Source organism: Miniopterus natalensis, chromosome 5 (genome assembly GCF_054644295.1).
Source record: "Miniopterus natalensis isolate mMinNat1 chromosome 5, mMinNat1.hap1, whole genome shotgun sequence".
NCBI lineage: Eukaryota > Metazoa > Chordata > Mammalia > Chiroptera > Miniopteridae > Miniopterus > Miniopterus natalensis.
Window position 1 is genome coordinate 24,141,581 of NC_142085.1, and position 16,899 is coordinate 24,158,479.

Below are 16,899 nucleotides of genomic sequence, written 5' to 3' on the forward strand. Positions count from 1 at the left end.
CTTTTCTTAATCTCAGATATGTTTACAGTAAGTGAAGGACATGTTTTTATTTTTTATTGTGAGGCATCAATGCCAAACCCGTTCTATGTTAGTGGGGGAGTGTGTGGGTGGGTAGGCGGGAAGCCTATAATGCAGCTGGCATTTGTATTTTCCTTTCAGTGATTCGGTGGCAGGTCACAGAGAATTACCATGTCATCAATAGGGAGTGTTTCTCTACATGAAGATACAGTATTTTTTCTTTCAAAGTAACGTTGCCTTGGGGATTTGAAGGTCTGCTGAATTCTGAATATTTTACTTGACCTGGATGCATAACTGAATATTTTAGTTTGTCAAGTGTATTCATGTCTATCCAGTGCCTTTGGTAATTCCCTTTCAACCCGTGCTGACTCCAAAGGTGACCTATGAGAAGTACTGCAGCTTTTTAATCCCTGCCTCGTCAGTCTGGCCTGTTTAATACCAGTTTTAGATCTTCCTCACTGGTTTTTGGGTCCTGGTGGTCTTTTGTCTCTTGCTTGTATTCTGACTTACTAACTCGCCTCTGTGACTTGATGCTTCCAGTGGACTGTCTACTTGGCTTTGACATTCGGGTTCCTCATTGGTTCTGTGCCCTGAAGCCCATATCAACCCCATTCCACCTCTGTGTCCTGCTCAGGTCCCAGCACTCTACCTTGAGTATAGGTCTCTAATCTCCTATTTCTCTGTGTTTGGATAGAGCTTGCTAATTTGATTTTATATGTTAATATACAAATCCCCATTCATGAGGAGAAAAGATGTGTTGCATACTATTCAGAAGAATAAAATTCTAATATCTAGTGTTACATTATTGAATTTAGTACTCATATACATTTCAAGATTATTTGAACTCAATATATATCCATTACCACATTTTTAGTTTCAAGTAAGATAAAACCCAGCTGAAGCTAGCTTAAAGAAAATTGGTTTTATGGTTCCCTTAAAGGGAGAAATCGAGAGGAAGACTGGCTTTAGGTGTAGCTTAAGGCAAAGTTTCAAGTGGTAACAGCAAAGTCTAGTCTCTCACTTTCAGTTTTTCAGTTCCATTTCTTCTGAGTTGGTTCCTTTCTCATTGAGGCTCCACTTTATTGCAGCAAGTCCAATCATACAAACTTACACTTCTATGTCTAGTGGAAAGAGAGAGTATCCTTTCTCTCAGCTTCCAACAATCCCTGAGATCTGCTTTGACTGTTCTGACTGGGGTCATGCGTCTACACCTGAACCAATCATTATGGCCACTGTGGGGGACAGACTGCTGAGGACTCGATGCTAACAAGTCAGGACTGAGAGTCCGTGCTGGGAGCTGAGCTGGGAAGAGTCCCAGTCAGAACACTTGATGAAATGATTGCTGAAGAATGAATCTCATACACAAGAAAGAGGTGCCCCTACCATGTATACTAATCACAGGATGACTGATGGTTTTAGAAAATAGATCTCTTGATCCTTAATGTTTACCGTTTCAGACCACAAGTCACCAATATTTCTGATGCATTTTTTTTTAATTGAATGGGAAAAAAATGCCCTTTGTTGCCATCAACATTTGTGAGGTATATAATATTTAGAGATAAAGTTTTCACAGAACAGAAATTTTTGGTTATTTTTTTCCTGTGATGCTTATTTAGAATCTGGTAAGGTCTAGAGTTTGAATGCAAGAATGTTGGTAGTGCAGAAAATAATTACATCAGTGGCAGGTTTAAAAAAACCTGATAACTCTCTGGGTAAGGGCTTTCATTTCACAATTTCACTTTATTATTGGCATCAGGAGAATATCATATAAGCTTTAGGATCCCTCATGCCAAAAATATGTATAAGGGAAGATCAACAACATTAAATAGTCAGAAGTGATAACTCACTCATTTGCAAAAAATAACATTGTTCTATGGGCATATTCTTGCATCTTTTTATTGAGATGTAATGGACATATAGCATTGTGTAAGTTTAAGGTGCATAATGTATTGATTTGACACACTTGTATATTTCAATATGAGACTACTATGGCACTAGCTAACACTTCCATCCCATCATATAATTATCTCTCTTGCTCTTTTTTGTGTGCGTGAGAACATTTAAGATCTTGTCTCTTAGCAACTTTGAAGCATATTGTATAGTATTGTGGATTATAATCAGCATGTTGTGAATCAGATCTCCAGGGCTTATTATGTTCAAATTTCAAGTTTGTATCCTTCGACTTAAATCTCCCCAATGAACCCCCCCCCCCCCCACCAGCAGCCCCTGGTAAACACGTTCTATTCTGTCTCTATGAGTTTGGCTTTTTTAGATTCCACCTATAAGTGATATCATACAATACTTGTTGTATTCTTGGATCTTAAGAGAACTTTCACATCCCTGTACAGAGGAATCAGTGTGGTCCATTTTAAAATAAAGTCAGATTGTTTACTCAACAGATACTCCCCTGACTCATTTCCCATCTCACTCAGAATAAATCCAAGTCCTTACTGGCCCGGTGACTTCTCCAGCTGGAGCTTCTACTCCCTTCTGCTAAAGCTCCACCAGCCACCTGACATGGGGGTCCTGCTGTGCCATGCAGCTCTTCCACGCCCTACTGCTTGTCCCCCTTGAATACCTACTGGGATTTCTCCCTGACTCCCTCCTTCACTGCATGAGCCTCAACTCTAATTCCATTTCCTCTGCATCACCTTCCATGTCCACCCTACTTAAAGTGCCACACCCAACTCATGGCTCTTCATCCTTAAAGTCTATACCCCTCCACCCCCCAGGTTTGAATATATGACATTATAATCTATTAATATTCTTTCCTTTAATAATTGCTCTTTCATTAGATTGTCAGCTCCAGAGAAGCAAGGGCTTGGACAGTTGTTTCAGTGCTGCACACTCAGCTAGCAGAACAGTCCCTAATCTACAGTTGGCTCTTTGTAATTATTTGTTGAATAAATCAATGAATTAGCTTTGCATTGTGTATTAACTGGTAGGGTCTGGCAAGTACAATTTTCCCGCAGGTGAACATGTGCGAGTCGTATAAAACATTTTCCACAGTGAAAGAGTGCCCGGATTCCCTTTCGTGTCGGTTTCCTAGGAGACTGATATTTTCTTCAGCAACATGGTTGAATCACAGTTGGAGCCTCTGCTGTCATTTTGACATCTAGACCTTGGGAAATGATTATTTTCTCCTTTTTAAGGGTTTGGTAGTCAAGTTCTTCTCTACAGCCAGGAACCTAGGAATGCTAGTACTAATAAACCCTTATATAGGTTTTGATTGTTTAAATTGTTAAATCTTTGCCTCCATAAAACCCATGAATCTGAAAATCTGAAGGGAGTGGTCATGAGCTTAGTAAGAGCAAAAACTTTCAGAAAACCAGTCTCAAAATGAAGAACGGTGGCATTATAAACACCTGGCCTTTTGAAGTTCATTTATAAATTGAATCTTTTCCCCCAAATAGACAAGATAAACCTGCTGGTTAGGTGCATAGCCCAGGCTACAGAACCTACCTAATCCTTAAGGACCTGACACATTATAGCTATGATTTAATTTTTACTTCATTCCATTTATTATATTGCTTCTGTGGGATATTTTCTTGCTAATTATAGATTTCAGTATCAAGCTCTTTAACTTCCCCCATGTGGGCCGCAGGGGGCTGGGATGAGAAACTGTCACATAAAACATTTTAGGTGTTTATCCCTCATATCTGTGTAAAGAATACTGAGTGTTCCAAATTAATTAATATACCAACCACATTTTTCCCCCAACTGGGAGATTGGGTGAGAGAAGGCTGCAGGTGGGTTTCTTTGACAAAAGGTCTAGATTTGAACTTACATAGATAAATATTCATTGTTTGTATTATATTTAAGGATTTGCAAGTGCATATACAATTAGCATTAAAAAAATTATCACAGATCCAAGAGGAGTAACTCTGACCGGTATAAATTTTTATTGTGTCATACAAGTGAAACAGAAGCATGGGACCAGGGGAGACATGGAGTAGGGAGTTGAGGGGGCTAAATTTGTTGAAAATGCAGATCTGAGAAATTAAATGGAGGTTTAGTTGCCTTTCAGCATTCTCTAACTATTAGGATGTATCTAACATTAGTTTTTCTAACTCTGCAGCTGACCTAAATTCTTAAGGAAACTTACATTTCAGAAAATCAGTCAACCAATTGTCTAGAGTTTGGATCTTTGCAAAACCAATTCATAACAGATTGGAAAAAAAAAAGCTTCAGGCAAAGGCATGTGAGAAACCTTCTCGAACTCCTCCTACAAGTCTGTGAGCGCAAGGGTTTTGCTTGCTTTGTTCTCTATTGTGCCCAGTGCCTAAACTGGCACACAGTATATACTCGATAAATAATGTATTTGTTGGAACACAATTTCTTCCCCTCAATAGGGAAGCCAAAGAGGGGTGCTAGTCTGTTTCCATGCCTGACATCGAGGACATGAGCAGGTGACCTAGGTAAATGCTCTTGCCAGGGAATTCATAACTGGAGAAAAAGATGTCCATAAGTAGTGGCATCAAATATCTGAAGTGGTGGTTTCAAGTCTCTGCTTTGGTGGCTGCAAAGTCCTGCAGTGTCATGGTGGCAGGACCAGAAGCTGTCTATCTAACCCTCCCCTTGCCCTTGGTTCGTGGTTCTCACTGCATAATGTCCCTTGGGATCTGACACTTGTCTAAACCTGTATTTTTTTTCTTTTTAGCTTTTCTATTGGCTCTTTGTGGTAGTATTATTACTTTATGGAATAAGTTAGCCAGAATTGGTTTCTGTTGTCTGTATCCGAGAATCTTAACTGATATCAGGTAGGAAGTAAGAGGTCCATAGAAATGAGAAGTTAGGATTAGGGGATTTATAGGTAGCATATACTTTTCAGTGGACTTTGGGGATTAGAGGGAGCATCTCAAATAAAATTAATATAATTCTAAGAGTCGCCATTCTTCGGCACGATAAATAACTGCTGAAGCATGTGGCATTTATTTTCCCATTTGGGTATGCTTTGGGGCTTATGGCTTCTCACAGATTCCACTTGTTCCATTTCGTTATAATTACTTTTTCATGGAGGATCAATATCTGAAAGAGTGATCTGGCTCCTTTTCCCATTCAGCAATGCCTTTGAGACCTTTAAAAACATTCTTTTTTCTCAGGATAGCCCTGGTCCACCTTGAGTGTCTCTGCAGCGTGACGTGGGATCAGCCTCTCCCTTTGTTCTCTTCTTAGTGGCGTTAGGGGTGCAAAGAAGGTTGTTAGCCATGCCGCTGGTAGGCAATCCGACACTGCACCCCTGCTTCCTCAGAGTCTGTCTTCCTCCACTTTGCTTCTGCTCTAACCACGGAGCCACGCTGGCCAGGGCTCCACTTGGCTTATACAAAAGGTCTTCATTAGCACTGCTGCAGCTTTTTTCCTAAAAGCAAGAATCCTCTTTGGATTTCTTCGGTTAGCAAACACAGGTACTAACGCTAGGGCTTTTGTAGAAGCACAGTGGCTTAACTAGAGCTTTCAGAGAGTGAGGGACACCCCTTGCTTTATGCTGTTTCGGTTTATGCAGGGTTTCAGAGAAATGCTCTACTTTCCATAGCAGAGGAAACCTGCACTTTAGTGAGCAAGCTGCAAAAATCATGAACTCACAGTGTTTCCAATTCTATAGTGACCTTCCTATATCTTCCTTTCTTTGTTGTAAAATAACAGTTTTCTATTTGCTCTCTTCACAAGATACCTATTTAACTCATTATTTTCTTACCCAAACTTTAATTATATTTTTGTAATCCTTATATACCTCATTGTCATTTTTTATATATAATCTATTGTATTTACTACAGTGATACCATCTTTTATAACTTTGAGTTTTCTTTACTGTGTTCCATTTTTAGATGCCTTTATCAAAGAATCAATATATCTTGATACGATGTAATAAAATATGAAATTATAATACTTGTTAACTTGCCCCAAATTGCTATGTATGCTGATGCATTATTTTACAAATATGTTCCCCAAATGGATTGATATATCTTAAATTCTAAATATTTTAAAGATTAAAGTGCTTTCATTATCTGTATATTATTTTGAATATGCATTTTGTTAATCTGTGCTTCACGTAGTATCAGCAGTATCTTCTACACCCATGAGCGAATGAATAAAACTTGTACACTCTCTACACTCCAATTTATCAGAAATTTGGGACAATTTGGGATTGAAATTGTGTAATTAGTTTGGCTTCATCACAGCCACGTCTTAGACATGGAAGAACAGAGCTCACCAAGAGTAATAACAAGTCCGTGACAGCCCTGCCGGCTGGGCAGACAGCGGTAATTCCGGTTAAGTGCCCTCTTCCAGGGCCCTTGGAAGCACAGCGGTTATAATATTAAAAACTGGACTGAAGCACAACAGCTCAGAATTATATGGATTTTGAAAATGGTAGAATAAGAAACTAGCAGGATGCTGAGTTTAATTTGTAAATAAACCTCAAAACATTATTTTGGGGGACAAATGGTTGGCTTGCAAATTCAACAACAGTGGTTAGGTCTGGCGAGCAGAATTTCCTAGAGTTGCATCATTTATAGCCCTTTTACATTTAATTTAAGTGTCTTTTTGGAACTAAAAATCTAGAAGAAAATCTTGAGGTTGGCCCTTATTGTCTTCACTGAAAGGTGTATGTAATTTGAATTTTATTTTCCTTTGAGGTAAGTTTTATTATGTCCTGTACCTGAGAGGATGACCTCAAATTCTTCCTTTCCTTGCCCCCTCGTCTCTCTCTTTCCTCAATATAGGAAGACATGCAGCCGGGGGGATGACGTCCCTCCCTGACCTCATTTATGATACAGAAAACTGATGGTAGCACTATTGACCTGCCAGTGTTGTAAAGAGAATTTCTGCAGTTGAGCTGGCAGCTTCACACCTGTTCCTGCCATAACAGTATAGAGCATAGAGAAGTCTTTTTAGAGAAAGTGCGACATATGTTCAATATAAGAAACGCTGAATATCTGAGTTGGCTGTGTCAACAGTTTAGTGATCTCTCTGGTGTGGTCGCTTGTGCTCATACAAATTATATTCTCTCACTGTTTTCCTTCCCATAGCTATTCCCTAAGAGCTAACAAACTCCAGGAATGAGCTATTTGTCTTGCGATCAATTTATCTACACCGTATAAGGAGCCTCGTTTTTTCTTAGGAACAGAAATGATCTCGCTTTCCCCTTGGTCAGGCGCTTTAAGAAACCAATTCTTTCTCTTCCCTTCGAGCAGCCAGTGTGCGGGGACTAAGTGGGGTTGCTCGCCTCTCCCGTGGTCATCAGTCCCTTTTCAGAGTGACTTGTGAAAGGGAGTCACTGCTCCTCCCATAGATTCAGAGAAGAGACTATGCTTTTTCAGACTATTTTTCATACAGCATCCACGACTTTCTTAGAAGTTCTGGGTAAGGGGGGAGAAAAGGGAACATATTTGAATTGTTAGGGGTTTCCAGTGAGCTGAGAGAATTGGTTCTAATTTTCAGATTCAGCTGGGCAGGAAGTAAGGCAGTGGGCCTCACACTTGAGTGGGCCTCAGAGTCGCCTGGGCCACCCAGAAAATTCCTCATTCGGTAGGTCTAAGAAATTATGTTCCTCAAAAACTCCTGGTGATTCTGCTGCTGCTGGTGTGAGCACCACATTTTGAGAAGCATTGTATTAAAAAATAGATACTCTAACCCTGGCTGGGTGGCTCAGTTGGTTGGAGCATCATCCGGCACACCAAAATGGTTGTGGGTTCGATTCCAGGTCAGGGCACATACCTAGGTGAAGGGTTCGATCCAGGTCAGGATGTGTAGGGGAGGCAAGGGATCAATGTTTCTCACTCATTTCTATGTTTCTCTCTCTCTCTCTCCTCTCTCTCCCCCTCTCCCCCTCTCCCCCCCCCTTTCCCTCCTCTCTCTCTAAAATCAATAAACATATCCTCAATTGAGGATTAAAAAAATAGGTACACTATAAATCCACCAGAATGTGGGTCCCAAAAGAGCACTGATTTTTTTTCTTATCATTTCTCATCTCACTGAACACAGTGTATTGAACATAAATTCTCAGTAAATCGATATTTATTAAACATTTAATTGAGGTGTTATGTGGATAGCCCCTAAATTCATATCCAATTTCAGTTTCCCCCATTTTGCCTGTATTATAGTAAGCTGTTTAATTTTTTCATAGCATTTATCAATATCTAAAATTATCTTGAGTAGGTACTAACCTGTTATTATTCCTCCCTCCCTCACACGTTTGCACTAGTGTTTCAGATCTGTGTCTGTTTTGTTCAGTGTTGTATCCCAGTGCCTCGTAGTAGATTGTAAACAAATACTTGGAAGAATGGATAAATTATTGTAAATAATGAATTATTGTAAAATCTTCCTCTAATGTCAAAAATATCAATTGGACAATGTTGCAGCTCAGGTTGTTTTGATTTTAATCAAAGTTAAGCCAGTCTTAAGCAAAAGTGAAGAGTAGATAAATAGCTCAACTGTGTTTAAAAGTATGTAAATGGAAGTATCTGTGGGAAATATTTATTATAGTTCCTCCTGTCCCTATTTTACAGGAACTTCCTGTGCCTTAAAACCCTTTCTCTCCCTACTTTCACCCCATCTCTACCCTTATTAATCCCAAACTCAGTTTCTTTATTCACACCGGAATATAATGCAGCTGATTGCAGTTTGTTATGCTAATATTTCTAAGGAATACATACATTTTAAAATTAAGATTTATTCATTCCTATTATAAAGTTAACACATGTTCATTCTGAAAAAAAAAAATTACAAAAATATTAGATTAAAAGGAAGAAAAATAAGCATTTTTTTCAATATACAGCCTGAGATGACTCCCATTAACACTGTGGCTTGTTTTCTCTCAATCTCCTGCTATGCGTTCTTCTACCTAATTATGATCAAGTAGTATATATAATATTATACCATATATAAGGACTTCCACCTGATCAGACACTCTGCTAGTCATAGAATATAAAAATTCAGAAACATGTAAAGAGGAAAGTCGTACATCTTGTTTTTCAGCAGTAACACTAATATTTTGGCTAATTTCTTTGTAGCTTTTTTGTCTTGGCATCTATTTAACATAGCTGAGGTAATTTTCCATTCAGTATTGTTAATGAAGGAACATTCATAGTCCAACACATGGCAAGTGGTATAAAGAAAGGCTGGTGGATGACAGATAACATCTGGCACAGAATGATTTATTAGTTAAAATAAAAATAACAGTGTTTGAGGTCATTCAAAGATAATAAAAATCATAACCTAAGTTTGTAGGTAAAGAAATTGCTGTTATAGAGTCCTATGACTCTCTTCTTTTGTGCAGGGTGAGGCATTGATTTGACTTGACAACACTCCCAGCATAGTCACAATAGCAACATCTGAAACTGAATGGAGCCAATTACTGTATTAATTGGTTATTATGGTAGGCAAGATACTTCATTTGAAATCTAAAACATGTGGAGTGAGATACATAATTCCTGGTTTGCAAAAGAGGTTGTAGGAAAAAATAAGATGCCCTATTTTGTAAGTCTATAAATTGCACCAACAACATGTAGCACAACTGAGCTCATGAAGTTAAAAGAAAAAAAGCCTATTTATTTTTGGTTCCTGATTTTTTTTTTATTCACTCCTTATTTTTTGTATTATTCTATTTTTTATTCACTCATATTTTTGTATTATTTTATTTTAATTTTATTTTAATCCAAAGAGAGTTGATGGTAAGTTTCCTAAGCCATAACGCATCTGAGAGTGTCTTTTAGTAGCATTATGAGAGAAAATTAAGCTGGTTGTAAACTTCTTGAAATAACAGCCATCCCTGCTACTTGGTTATTTATACAAACAGATGAATAGTGGAGACTAGAGGAAGGAGATGTTTGGGTGATGGAGAGTCAAGGGTTCAGGAATCTGGGCAGAGCATGGAGGGGAGTGGTGAGATAGATGAGAAACCTTACTAATACTGAACATGTAGTTGGGTTAATGGATTGGAGCTCTCAGCATTCTTGAAGGATTGATGGCATGGAGATTCTAGATTGGCTGAACTGAAAGAATTAGAGGTGCTTATCAGCAAAAGGAATACTTACTGTGATTTTGAATTTGGGGAAGTTGTCACTAACAAAATCAAGGGTATGACCATGTGCTTAGCCAATGAGGGATTTAAAAAAAAAAAAAAAGATCAGTAGAGCTTAGAAGGTCAATGAAATAAAAGGCCAAAAGAAATTATTTACATAATTTCTTTTGATACCATCCAGAATAATTGCATAAAGTACAGCATAGGAAATATAGTCAATAATATTAGAACAACTATGGATGGTGCCAGTAAAAAATATATATATATCAGGGGAACAAGTACCTGCTTGTCTAACCACAATGCCATATACCTGAGATTGTATATGAACTATAATTGAAAAATATGTTAAAAAAGAAAATAAATGAAGTATTTCCCACGATCGATGGAAAAAAAAAGAATTGCAGAAATACCAGTGGGGAGGGAGACACTGCCTTGTACTTAAAATGTGTGAATAACACATAAAGAAGGGAGTAAATGGCAGAGTTGTAGAACCTGAATTACAGAGAGGATGAGATTTATGAAATAAAAAAGACTAAAAATGGCTTGGAAACAGCAAAGTGGAAAAAGAGAAACTTAGCTTATCTCTGTGCCCTGGGATACTTGGTGTAGGAAATAAAAAAGCAGGCTGGAAGACTTGTCTTTGAGTGGTGAACACAATACAATATACAGATGATGCATTATAGAATTGTACCCCTGAAACCTATATAATTTTTTAACCAATGTCACCCCAATAAACTCAATATATATTTTTAAAAGCAGGCTCATTATGAGAGAGTTGTAAGTTAGGGTCACCCTCAGGAAAATTTCAGTAAGGACTGCATATAGGGAAGATGCTGGCAACTATTAATGAATCCCAGAGGGCAGAGAGGGAAGATTTGAGTGGGCTTGGGCTTGAGCCAGTGTTTTCTATCTTACATAAATATTGTTTTCTGTTTTCATCATTTTGTGCTTTTGACTTTCACGTCAAATATTTAAAAGCATTAATTCTGCTTTTTACTCCTGTATATTTGAATTATCCTGTTGTCTTTTTTTATTCCTTGACACCCTCTCTCTTGAACTCATCCTGCTTTATCCTTGTATTGACATTTTCATTTCTTAAGGATTTCTACCTTTACCAATAAATAATGGCTTCTGGAATCTATTGAGATTGCCCAATGTTTTTCTATACTGTCTTGGTTGCTTTCAGACAGTCACTTTCAGAGATGTGCTTCTCCTCTGTATTTTCAGAATGATGCTTTCTCCCCCTTCTGTGATTTTATGTCATAATTATGGAACTGTCCCTCACGGTTTTGGTCCTGCTCAGGTTTATTTTCCAATAACCCCTAGGTCAGGAAAACATAATAGGCCAAGTTGCACTTTAACTGGACATTGGGTCGGCCCTTGTGCCAAAGATGACCCCACCCAGATGCCACAGAACAGAGAACTGGCAAGGCCCTAAGTGCTCTGCCCAATATGTATGCTAATTAATCAAGTCACACACACTGGCTCACCTTGAATTTGAACCAGGGAATAGAGGGGACTGACAAGTCTGTTGGGAAAGAGTTGGCCAGTTAGTAGTGAGAAGAGAGTAGGTTACCAACAGAGATACCGCAGGCCATGGAAACAAGGGTTTGTTCTAAGTCTACCTCATTTACCAAGACTTACCTGTTTTATTTAACTCACACTTGCATCAGACCTTATTTTTATGTAGTCTGATTTGTATAGGTTCTTACCTTTACAGATTAAGTGTAGGTTGACATATGTAGTTTCTAATAATTGTATCCTCTTTGGGTAATATTTAGTCTCACAAGATGTGGGAAGGGGTGCCAGTTAGGGTACACTTCTTTGTAAATGCTTGGCCCTATGGCCCTCATTACAATAAATATTAGTGTAATAAAAATTAAGAAATCTTGAGTTAAAAAACCAGCTTTTTAAAATTAACCTATTTTTTTTTTCAGTCGAGCACAGAATTTTGCATTTTATTTTATTACTTTTGTGCAATATTTACTATGTGGTAGTTTTTTAGAACATTATGTACTTGGGAAACTGCTAACTCAGCCAATCCCCGTGTCCAAAAGATTTTCTTCTTTGGCATCTGAGTTGGATTAATACACGGCCTCCACTTATTCTCCTTTCCTGGAGCAGTGCTATACTAGGATAATGTAGATGAATAACTTCAATTTTTAGAATGCCCTGCATTTAGGAATTCTTATCTTTCTGCCAAGACTACCTTGCATTACAGGAACTGTGATTCCCCAGAAGCTAGGTGCCAACTCCCGTCAGCTTCCCACCAAGTTCAGTCTCTTTGCTTTGTTGTTGTGTTTCTCTTTCCCCCAAGCATTTCTGTCTCTCAGTGATTCAGGAAGAGAAGATTGATTTAAGTATAGAAAAGGGGGGAGTCCACTTGCCTTAAACATGTAGCCATGAGGTAAAAGAATGGCTGCCTTTTCTTTCGGTTTATCCAAATAAGAGTTCAAAAAAAGGGAAGCAGGATCTTTCAAAATATTTTAAAGCAATGGCTTTACTGTCATCCTAAAATGGGTTCTTCACTCATTGGGATTTCCAATCCAGTCCCATTGACTTTAAGGTTAGCGTAGATCTTGCCGTGATTCTGTGATTGAGTGGATGATCAGCCCCATCTAATGTGGGATTCTGCTTTTTGTTGTTGTTGTTGTTAATTCTCTCTCACCCAAGGATCTTTTTTTCCATTCATTTTTTAGAGAGAGTGGAAGGGAGGGGGAGAGGCAGAGAGAGATAAACATCATTGTGAGAGAGACACATCGAGTGGTTGCCTCCTGCATGGGCCTCAGCCTGGCCTGGGGATCGAGTCTGCAACCAACGTACGTCCCCTTGACCAGAATCGAACCTGAGACCCTTCAGTCAGCAGGCTGACGCTTTAACCACCGAGCCAAACTGACTAGGGTAAGGGGTTCTTATTTGTGTGTGTGTGTGTGTGTGTGTGTGTGTGTGTGTGTGTGTGTGTGTGTGTGTGTGAGATAGTATTTCAGGGAGACAGCAGGATTTGTGCATAACTTCCTATTAAAAAAAAACAAATTGGGTTTCTCATCTGAGACCTGCTTTTCAATGGAATCAGCATTTTAAGTTAAAAAAATGAGACAATATGAAATTTAAAACATCAGAATGGGTGAGAAATTGTAAACATGGGATAAAGTGGTCTCAAAAGAGCTGAAAACATACCCTGTGGGTGATCACATACATGTATACATCCCCCTCCCACAAATATAAACATAATATTCTATGGCTATGTCTATATAAGGTACATAAAGGTATGCATTTTTACATGATAACTTTTAAAATATTTCTCTACATCAAGAAACAGTCAAATCAAGAAAATAATTATTAAAATTATGCAATCAAGAAATAAAACTCAAACTGTGGATGGGTATTAAGTAATGAAAAACAACTAGAATGATTAAAAAAGCTGAGAGGACATAAGAAATAGCACAAAATTCAGTGAAAAGGGAGAAACTAATCAACAAAATAGTTTCTCTTTGTCATGTTAGTCAACATATCTGCCTGTTTTGTAATTTAAAACTCAACTTATTAATAGTATTTGGATTGGTATATGAAACTGATCGATTGCTTCAGCAATACATGCAAAGAAGTTATTCCTCAAGTCCTCTTAGAAAAGGAAGCCTCTCGGGGAATGTGAAAGGGAGCAGCAAGGTACTCATATACCAGAGAGAGGATTACTGAGTCATTGTAGTGTTGCATATTTAAGTGAGAATACTCTTGAAGTTTCCATAAGACATTTTGTAAATTGAGCTAAAATGTCAATGACTTGTTGAAATAAGCAAACAAAAATAGGTGGCTTTTTTTTAATCTAATTACATTTTGGAATCATTACATTCTGCAATTTGTTTTTAAGAATTACCTTTTTCCACTGGGGTTTTCTGAGAATGGATGAGAAAAAGCTGTGACGATCTTTTAGCGCCTGTTATTGAAAATACAGGTTTGGTTTGGGTGAGCCCCTCGTTTCCTCTGAGCTCTGTAGATATTGAGAGGAGAGCTGGGTGAAGTGGAGAGGAACAGTGATAATTTTGTTTTCAAGCATGTTCAGGAAAATAAAATTTTTATTTACCCTAAATTCATCTCGCAGAATATCATTTTACCTACCCCCCCATCTACCTCACTCCATTCTGAGCCTTCAAGTGAAGGAAATGAGCTTTCCCCTTTTCCAGAGCAAAAATCCACGCTGCCATAGCTTGCTTAGTCTATTCCAGGTAAATGATGCATTTCTGTGGGTTAGATTTTTCTCTGTGGAATGTGGAAGGTATAAGAAAGGGTGAGATCATCAGAGATATTTTTAAAATATACTTTCTTTGGCTAATGAAGTACTGTTTGCCATTTATATGAACCAAAGCTACTTCCTTAGAATATCTGGATCCTACTTAAAGCAATGAAGAAAACAAAATGTGGAGATTATAGAATAACTCATATAATAAACTACCTACCTCTTCTGAACTTTCACTTAGTTTCTCAATATTCAGGAGTAAAAATATTTGATGTTTAAAATATGATAGACCAAGGGATGTTATAGGACATGGTAAAGGTTCTGTGGAAATTTGTTGCTTGATTCCATTAGCTCTACATGTGAGCTAACTGAACACACCGTCAAGGTGCAGATGGAGTGCAAGTAGCACCACGAGGCTCTTACAACCTACTCTTACCCGTCCGCTTACATTCTCCCCAGCAAGAGCCCATTTTAGTCACTCAAAGCTTCTGCAGAAATGACTATCCAGATAAATAAAGTAATAAATCGTACTTATTGTGTGTCATGCACTATTCTAAGTACTTTATATAAATAAGTCTTTTAAAAACTCAACCCAAAGGTGCAGGCACTGTTATTATTCCAATGAGGAAGGCAGAATTATAAACTGTTCCCCCTAATTCCCTTCTCCTGGTCTCCACTTTGGGTAATCCCCTCTCACTGACTACAGGTGGAAGCTGTGCTTGCTTCTAACCAGTAAATATGGCAAAGTGAAGGGATTTGCAGGTAAAATTAAGGTTCCTAGTCAGCTGACGCTGAGCTAATCAAAAGGGAGACTCTCCTAGGTAGGCCTGAGTCATCAGCTGAGCCCTTTGAAAGAGGGCCCCTGCTTTCCCTGAGGGAAGGAGTGGAAGTAGGAGGGACACTCCTGCTTGCCTGGAAGCCGGCAGCCACTTGTGAGCCGCCTGCGTAGAGGCAGGCTTCTGAGCTGAGGGTTTCAGTTTTACCCCTGAAAGAAACTGAATTCTGCGAACAACTTGAATGAGTTTTGGAGAGGACTCTCTACTCTGGAAGACTATGGAAGCTGATCAACATCATTAGGTTTGTGGCACCTTGTTACATAGCAATAGATAATCGATGCACCCCATTTTACAGATAAGGAAACTAAAGAAATAACTTGTGTTCCATTGTAGTTAGTTCTATGGGAAACCAAGAGTCAGTCTCAGGCAGCCAAAATCCAGAGGCACATGGGTAACCACTTTTCTGTAATTAAAAAAAAATGATTGAAGACTCATGGGCAACGTGAGCATAATATATTAAATATATAGCATTGAATACATGTTGCCTATTAAACACTGTTTGCCAAGCAGTAAATCTTCCAACAAAGCCAAATTATTTTGAGGAGGAATGGACTCATTTTTTAAATATTTGAACAGTAAAGATTTTTCTTATTCCAGACTATTATGATTTAAGATAGCAATCTATAATTTACAGAATATTCTAATTAAATTATATTAACACTTCTTCAAAATGATTTTAATTTTCATATGCCAAGATCATATGACAATTTTGATAAAATTAAAACTTTTGCATAATTATATTTATATAATAAAATGAAAATCTAATTTTTAAAAAAATACATATTTATGGTAGAATCTGTGGTGATTTCTTTGGCAATGTAGAAGTTAACTATCATAGAATCATTTTTAAATAGTATAACTTTCAAAAGTAATAAGTTTCACAGCAGTTGTTCTTGACACAAGATTCCTTCATACTTAAAAATTGAAAGACCTATTTTTTAAATCCTTTGGTACGTAACTGAAAGTCTTAGTTAATTAAAATTAAATGGTCTAGTATAAAAAGACAGACTGAGCAATTTTATTTCAACTATAAATTGCCTTCTTGGGAGTTAATATCTAAATAATGTTTTTATGTTAAGTCATTAATTAAAGCAAGCCGTTTTGATTTATATGTAACAGCTATGGTTAGTGAATGTTACTGAAAGATAAATGTGCTTCAAGGACTGGACTTTAGGGCTGGGATGGTTGGAGTGATAAACCCACCAGCAAAAGAACTCCAACTCTGCTACAAATGTTTTAACATAACGCACACTTGTTGAAAGCCATGCTCTGTTTAACTACTGATTTGATACACCTTTGATAAGCCCCTAACCTCAGTTCCACTTGCAGTAAAATACTAATTAAACACTTGTGGACTTTCTTATTACCTATGCAAATGAAGTGGCTGCTACAAAGTCAAAAAGTGAATTGTACTAAGAAAGTGACTCAAGCACGTAGACAGCCTTGTGCAACATATACACAGGAACACACTAGAAGCCCCTCAGACACCGGTGGAGGGGGAAAGTTGATGATTAAGGGTTTGTTTTGCCATCCTGCCTATCAAATTAGCAAGCAAGCCTTTCTGTGCAGCATATATTGGCTTCTCTTTATGTAGTCTCATTGGTTAGGTATAAACTGCTTACTAGTAGTTCAGCTAGTTGATGGCATGAAGACACTACCACAGGTAAACAAAAGAGTCATCCTCAGGAATTCTAAAGCATTAAGGATGGTGAGCATCGAAGATCTCCACTCACCAGCTCTTTCTCTTCAACTTTCCCTCTTGCCCTTATCTTCTCACTCATCTCTATCCC